The 8053-nt window shown below is 33.2% G+C and overlaps 1 pseudogene; it reads right to left on the reverse strand.

Moving 5' to 3' along the window:
- Nucleotides 1–3001: 3001 nt before the first annotated feature.
- LOC132055452 (aquaporin TIP2-1-like) lies at nucleotides 3002–4972 on the reverse strand (annotated as a pseudogene).
- Nucleotides 4973–8053: the final 3081 nt, after the last annotated feature.

Here is an 8053-nt window from a genome sequence, read left to right on the forward strand (position 1 = left end):
GATTTGAGGGACAAAAATTAAATACCGGTGCCTTTGAAGGACAATCCGCAAAGATTGCCCCTCTTTTGGGGTGGTCTTTAAATTTTTTCCCTTATATTTGTGGTCTTTAAATTTTGGCCCTCATATTTATGGTCTTTAAGTTTTGCCCTTCGCTTGGAAAGGTGGGCGAATACTTGAGGTTCTGGGTTCGAATCCCCGCTTAAGCATAAAGTAAAATAAAAAAATCGCAAGGCAAAGCTTGGGGGCGTGTATGCTCGATCCGGCATACACTTCTTAAGAAAAAACTAAAGTTATGCCAGATATAAGGTAGAACTTTTCCTTAAGACATAGTTTAATTGTGCGGGGCAGACTTTTGGCTGTTAAGGCATAACCAAAAGTATGCCCCATAAGACATAACTAAAAGTATGCCTTATAAGGCGTTAACTTTACCAGAGCATACTTTTTAAAAATTTTGACTAGGCAGAGATTCAAACCCAAAATTCATAAATTTGCGCGAAGGGCAAAATTTAAAAATCACCGGGAGGGGCAAAAGTTAAAGACCACCCCCGGCAATCCTGCGAATTGCCCCAAAAAAAATGAAGACGCCGCCGGATCCTGAAAGCCCAATGCACAGAAAACACTATCACGTTTTATTTCAAAATTGGTTCAGATCTCGGATTAACTTTAAGTTTGATATTTAATCTTCTAATATCAATTCCAAATATTCTTAATCATTAGTTTCAACTCAGACTTTTAAAATTTAACAAACTCATAGGTCTTGTTCGACAGTCAAGCTCAATAAAATTCAGTAATATTATTCTTCGAGTTTCTTTAACCAAAATAACCACAAACTATTGATATGAAGAGGAGAAGGAGGAGGGAAAGTTCTTATATTTATATTTGCTAAACTCAAAATCGGTCAAGGACGACCGGTGAAAATTCTTGCAACTATTTAATAACAGTCCAAAAAGGGGGAAAAGAGTCTTGCTTCACTTTTCCATGCTCAATTTAGTAAGTTTCAGCCACTGTTACTTGTCACCGTATCACTTGTATAAATAGCCAAGAATAAGATACTGTTTCCTTCATCAATTGAACTATGTTCTGGTAAAGGTCTATATGTCCGGCAAGAAGATCAATCATTGAGCCAAAAGTCAACAGTATTATAAGACGTGAAAGGTTAGTAGCAAATTTATTTTGGTGTAGTACTTGTATTGCATGATTAAAAAACAAATTTTCAATAATTCATATTGCTTGAGGTTGGTCGTCTTTGTTTAATAATTATTTTAATGTAGTGCTTATCTTGCATGATTAAAAAACAAAGTTTCAACAATTCATATTGTTTGAGGTTGATCGTCTTTGTTTAATATTTTTTTGATGTAGTACGTGTCTTGCATGATTAAAAAATAAAGTTCCATTAATTCATATTGCTTGAGGTTTATCGTCTTTGTTTAATGATTATTTTGATGTAGTAAGTTCCAATAAGTCGTCATATTGCTTGAGGTTGGTCGTCTTTGTTTAATCATTATTTTGATGTAGTACTTGTTTTGCATGATTAAAAAACAAAGTTCCAATAATTCATATTGCTTGAGGTTGGTCGTCTTTGTTTAATAATTATTTTGATGTATAATTCATACTGCTTGAGGTTGGTCGTCTTTGTTTAATCATTATTTATGTGATACTTGTCGCATGATTAAAAGACAAACTTTCAATAATTCATATTGCTTGAGGTTGGTCGTCTTTGTTAAATCATTATTTTAATACAGTACTTGTCTTGCATGATTAAAAAACAAAATTCCAATAAGTCGTCATATTGATTGAGGTTGGTCGTCTTTGTTTAATCATTCTTTCACTTTTTATCGCCACAAGCAAAAAGATGATTTCTTTTTCTCCTTTTGGGGGACTAAGCTAAAAGATGACCGCTATCCACATCAAGAGCACAATATTATTGAATTAAAAAAACAGTTTAAGTTATACTCCTTCCGTTGCAATTTGTGTGAACTTTTTCGAACTACAAGGGTCAAACTTTATAACTTTGACCTTAAATTTTGACATACATTTTTCAAGTTTGTAAAATAAAATTTATATATTTAGAAACTACATTAAAGTACTATAAGTTATGATAATTTATTATTACAATAATTTAGAAAAAATTTAAGGAAAAGGTGGTCAAAGAACCTCCTCGTAGACTTCTCAAATAGTAAAAGGTTCACATAAATTGAAACAGAGGGAGTATATATCATTAGTGTAAGAAACATTTATATCCAATTATTTGCACGATTTTTTAATTTTAATTTTTCAAAATTTTCTAATAAGCGTACGCAAAAATTTCGCATAAATTATAAATCGCATTTAAAGAAGTGGGCAAATGAACAAATCACGGTAACAACATCATATTAAGTAAAAAACACAATTGAAATAATATGAATAAAGCATACTCAAGTACTCCCTCCATTTGCTTTTACTTGTCTGATATTTTAAAAATGTTTTTTCCATTTATTTGTTCATTTGCTAAAATTAAGAGAGATTTTTTTTTTCAATTTTAAACCCTTGTCATGTAATTATTTCTCACAATTTATTAGAATACTGGTAAAAAGTTAGATTTCCAAATCCAAATTAATATGTACAACTTGGTATAATAAGTACTTAGAAACTTTTCAAACCCCTGACCACGGTTCACTTAACCGCGCACCGGACTGGCAAACTAGATGTTCTTTTTGTTTAGCTATGTCAGCCTATATTATTTGCACGAATTTTTTAATTTTAATTTTTTCATACTAATTAAATAGGCATATTTAGTAAATTTTTCCGGACACCCCTAGAGCCTACGTGCGTCCGCCTCTGCTTATATCAACGAGTCACTTTTACCTATTATACTAGGTAATTAACCTGCAAAATTATAAATCTCATATTTTAAGAAGACTTTTCTATAAATATTTTTTAGGTGATTTGATAGTGTAAATAATTTTTACCCTAACCATCAATATAACTTAAACTCATTACAAAAAAGATAAAAACCTATAGCAGTAGATATCAATGAAAGATTGAGATTTCACCAAATTCGAGCAACATCACGACATTATTTCACCAAAGATAATATATGTACATCTTGAAGCTAGAAAAGGGAAAAAGACAATTGGAAAAAACAAAGAAACAAAAAGAAAGAAACAACAAAAGATAGGAAATTCAAATAGGCTTTTCGACACAATCTAACTCAAACTATTGTAGTTTAGAAATTGCTGGCGAGAGGGACATGCTCATCGCATGAACACATTGCTGTAAATAAGACCAGCCAAACCACCACCAATGAGTGGGCCAACCCAGTAAATCCAGTTGTCAGCGAAGTTGTCAGCAACAACTGCGGGCCCGAATGAGCGAGCTGGGTTCATTGATCCACCGGAGAATGGGCCCGCAGCCAAGATGTTGGCACCAACGATGAAACCAATGGCAATGGGTGCAATTGTACCCAATGAGCCCTTCTTTGGGTCAGCTGCTGTTGCGTATACTGTGTATACCAAAGCAAAAGTGGTGATAATTTCCATGACAACTCCTTCAGTGGATCCCACTCCAGCTGACACACTGTGGATTGGAACATCCTGAGTAAAAATAATAAAAGAAGAAAGTATTAGTCACATCTAAGACCTAAAAAATTAACAAAATATTATATGTGACTGACGTAAAAGTGAGATTAATAATCTAAAAAGTAAACTAGGTTGATGCTAGTTTGGTGGCATAACTATTTTTACATTATGAGTGTATTTAAGTTAAATCTGAAACAAAATTGTGTTACATAATTGAGACGTAACATGTCTAGGTGCTTTTCTTCAAAATTTTGCATTCGAGTAGTTAACTTGCTATATTTTACTGGTTAATAATTTCACTTTATGGATAATTATCTATAATTGAGTATCTTTTATGTAATTTAATATAGTGTTTCTCGTAGGGCTTACCAATCCTCCGGTGACAAATTTGAGGAGGAGGCAAGCTACAATGGAGCCCAAAAGTTGAGCAATAATGTAGAAGAGGCCAGTAAGAAGGGTAATTTGGCCGCCAAGGGCCAATCCGAAGGTGACAGCAGGGTTGACATGACCACCAGAGATGTTAGTGGCAATGGACACGGCCACGAATAGAGCAAGTCCATGGCAAACTGCGATTGCTACGAGCCCAGCCGGATCAAGAGCAGCATCTGTTGTCAACTCATCTGCATCCAAACAATACCAAATTTAGAATCTTCCATAGCGAGAATGCACAAAAAAAAAGAGGCTTTGTCAGTTCATGTACATATAGCTTGCATGGCCATGAACATTATCATTCATATTTCATCAGTAGTTCATGCATGACCAGAGTAGATCTACCATAAAAGCTATGATCAGTTCAACAAAATTATGTATTTGTGTTGAGAAATTTACTGAATACGTATAAATAGTCTATTAAGAACACAATAAGCAAAAAAAGGTTACGGTAGATCTGTATTTGTATTGAGAAATCTTTATTCTAAGCCATAACCTTAAAATCATTGATCCGCCTCTGTGCATGACTATATATAGGTCAGTAACATCATACCTATGCAAATCTAAGATCTAAAGTCTGCGGATTCAAAATGAACACGATCCTATCATTTGCATGATGCATTTTATATGTTCTTTTGTATATGTATATGTCGTATAATTTGAATCGAAAGTAATAAAATCAAGTTAGAAACCGTAGAACCCGCTTTAAATTCGAGCTACTTAGTAATCATATATAAAAAACAATGTGAAGAGGATATCGGAAGAATTATTAACTGCAAGCAATGGCAGAACCAACTCCGGCGAAGACAAAGAGCAAGGTGGAGATGAATTCAGCAAGATAGGCCTTGATAGACCGAACACTGCATGAATCAAATATACCTCCCAAAGCTATGCCAAGCATTTTCACTATAAAAATAATAAATAATTTAATTACTTCTAATTAGAAGCTAGAGAGGAGAAGAATAGACTTAGAGAGAAAATTGCTTTTGGATGACATCAAGAGGCCTCTCTTGTCACATATATATAGCAGGAGTGTATCAATATTTTAATATAAAGTTTAATAATGAAGTTCATGAGATTTTCACTGTAGCATACAGTAAGAGCCTTCTCTCCTATTACTAGTAAAATAACAACAGCCCGGGCAAAGTCTGGGGCCGACATGAACAAAATTATATTATTCTATTATTATACACCATTTAAAACTTTCAATTAATCCTTTTTGGTTTACCTAAGAAAAATTTAAAGAGAAAGTGAAGATATTAAAAATGGTTCAGGTACCATAATGTTTAGAAGTAATAAATAACTTAATCCTGTCATTTCTCGGCTACAGTTGGCAAGAGCATACTCAACCTTTTTTTTGAATTATTTTTGCTAAATACTTTTTTTCGATCTGATTTTAATTAATGACCGTCTCAATTCTTTAACTATTCTAATGGCAATTACTCAAATGCTAATATAAAAGTAAGCAGTCTGCGTAGATGGAGCCATGGTGACTATAATTCTTTCTAAAGGTATCTTTTCATGATTATTGATCAGTAACATAATATTTGAATCTTTGTTAGAAATTACTGGATGAAATTTAAAAAGTGATGCTATTAAAAAGATTAAACTATCTCATTATAATGTTTTACAAAAATAATAAAATATTTAGATACTAATTATTAATTTATGAATTTAAAACAAACGATGGTTAATTTGTGTGACAAATAATTAAATTCAACATTTAGTTATAAAAGTAATATCGCCTCTCGTTTGGGTCAAGCTATTTATTTTTTGTTTTGAATTTCAAACTTCAAATTTCATAACTTTTGTGATGAAAATCTATATATATATAAAAAGAAGAGGCGGAAGAATTATTACTGCAAGACATGGCAAGCCTACAAACTGGCGGGAGATGAATTCAGCAAGTGGCTTGATAGACAACACTGAATGAATCAAATATATTTATCTTTTTTCTATAAAAATAATTTTTACCTTTTTCCCTCATTTATCTATTGAATTCGTTTCTTTTTCCCTTTCCGTAAGCGTCCCTAACTTCTCCTATATATAGCCTCATACCCTTCTTCCTCTCTTCTTTGTCGACATGCTCTACTTTGGAGTCGAGCATTATGAGACGCGCCTCTTGTCCTACACAGACCACATTCACTATCGACACTTGGAAAAAAGGTCCAACTCAAAGAAGGAAACAAAGAAAGTGAAGTATTGAGAACGGGCAGCGAATTAGAGATCATACACTGACAACGATCTGAATACTGATACAACTCATCTCCACCACATAGTCCCGCCAGTCTGAAAACGATGGAAACCACACACTGTTAGATCCTTTGTCTGCCGGCCATTACCTTTAATATAAACTACCGTAGAACCTCTGTTACACCACTTCTCTGCCAGAATTTGAAGAAATCTTAATTCGAGTGACTCGTGATCGAAGCTTCAAGCCAAAATTATTGTGAGTTAGTTATTATTTTATTGGGTATAATATACTTCAATACACTATGAAATCTAACTACTAACTTATATGACCCACAGGGATATATTCATGTGAAAGTAGGACGTGGAGTTTGATTCGTAAAAAGTAGAATTGGGCTCGGTATGTAAATTATTTGTTTTACTCTTTCAATCTTTGCTCTGTTATGGCCTATTTTATTCCAAAACTACCTATTCAATGATTTTAGGTGGAACATTAGATGCCTACAATTATAGCCATATCAAATATTCACTCTTTTTCACGATGATCTCGGACATGTTAAGCCTTGGTGTGTTTATCAAGCCTAACATATACAACCGTTCTAACCACTATCCGTTAATTTGTGTTTACTCTAAATATTGTATGTTGGAACTCATTTTATCATAGTTTATTCATCAACAAACATTCATTATTATATATCTATCTTTTTTTGACCACAATGCTAATCCTTTGTATCATCATTATGTATCTATCATATACATAAAATAGTGGGACAATGGTCCGGTCATGTGGCAGGCCTTACTTATCAGTAAGGAAAATTATCTTCTCTCGATTTTTTGCTACTCTATTTTCCCGTTTAAGAAAAAGGTACAAAAGTTGCAGTGCTCCTACGTTCCTTCATTTTCTACCTTTTAAATGAAAAGCACCACTTCAAATATTCGTAACACCACCTACCACCGTTTCAAACCCCACAATTAACGAGTTCAAGGAATGCAGGCGAAAATGTGTTCTTTTCCTTTATATCTTTCTCTTTGACGTTATATAAAGATCAAGATTCTCCAGCGTTAATTGACAGCGCAATGTTTTTCTTTTGCTTCTTACTTCTTTAATTAAATACTTTGAAGAGATTTTTAGTTTTTGCATAGCCAAGATTCATTTAAATTATGTTGTCGTTTCTGAAATGGCTTTCAAGGAAGATATGAGAGACTTGGTGGAGTTGAAGATTCCTTCAAACAAAGATCTTCATGTTCTCAATTCCAACGACATCCAAATTAGTTAGGAAACAAAAAGATGAGACTAAATCTCCATCCTGTCGGGTAAATTTTATACTTGATTTTAGAACTGTACAACTTTGGTATGAATTATGTAAGTGTTTTGAGCATTTTAATATTAGATATCAATATATTAAATTGCAACCTTTAAAGTGCCAGATTGTCCAATTCTTCTCCCACGTTCAAGAGGCTGATTATGGCCTTAAGTTTACCTTTAAATATTATCAGTTAATGGCAATAATGCCTTGTAACTTCTTGTCCGTTGGGCAGCCACAAAAAGCAGAATTGGTCTTAGTTTCTTATGTTTTTGTGGTATAAAGTGACCATAATGTGACCATTATTCCTTGTAACTCCTACTCATTACTCACCCATATTCTCTACATAATTATAAGTTTAATATCCCACCAAACCATACCTTTCATCCATTATTACAAGGATAATATTATTCACCTATAAATAGTTGTCCATCCTTAACTTGTGTAGAGTAGAGAAAAAATATATACTTTGGGGAGTTCTTTAAAAATGGAATATAAAAAGAGAATAAAAAGGTGTTCTTTTTGAGTTTGACCAAATCCGTCCGGTTTGTTTTTGAACACGGACGGGGTTGA

This window comes from Lycium ferocissimum, chromosome 5 (assembly GCF_029784015.1).
Source record: "Lycium ferocissimum isolate CSIRO_LF1 chromosome 5, AGI_CSIRO_Lferr_CH_V1, whole genome shotgun sequence".
In the NCBI taxonomy this organism is placed as follows: Eukaryota; Viridiplantae; Streptophyta; class Magnoliopsida; order Solanales; family Solanaceae; genus Lycium; species Lycium ferocissimum.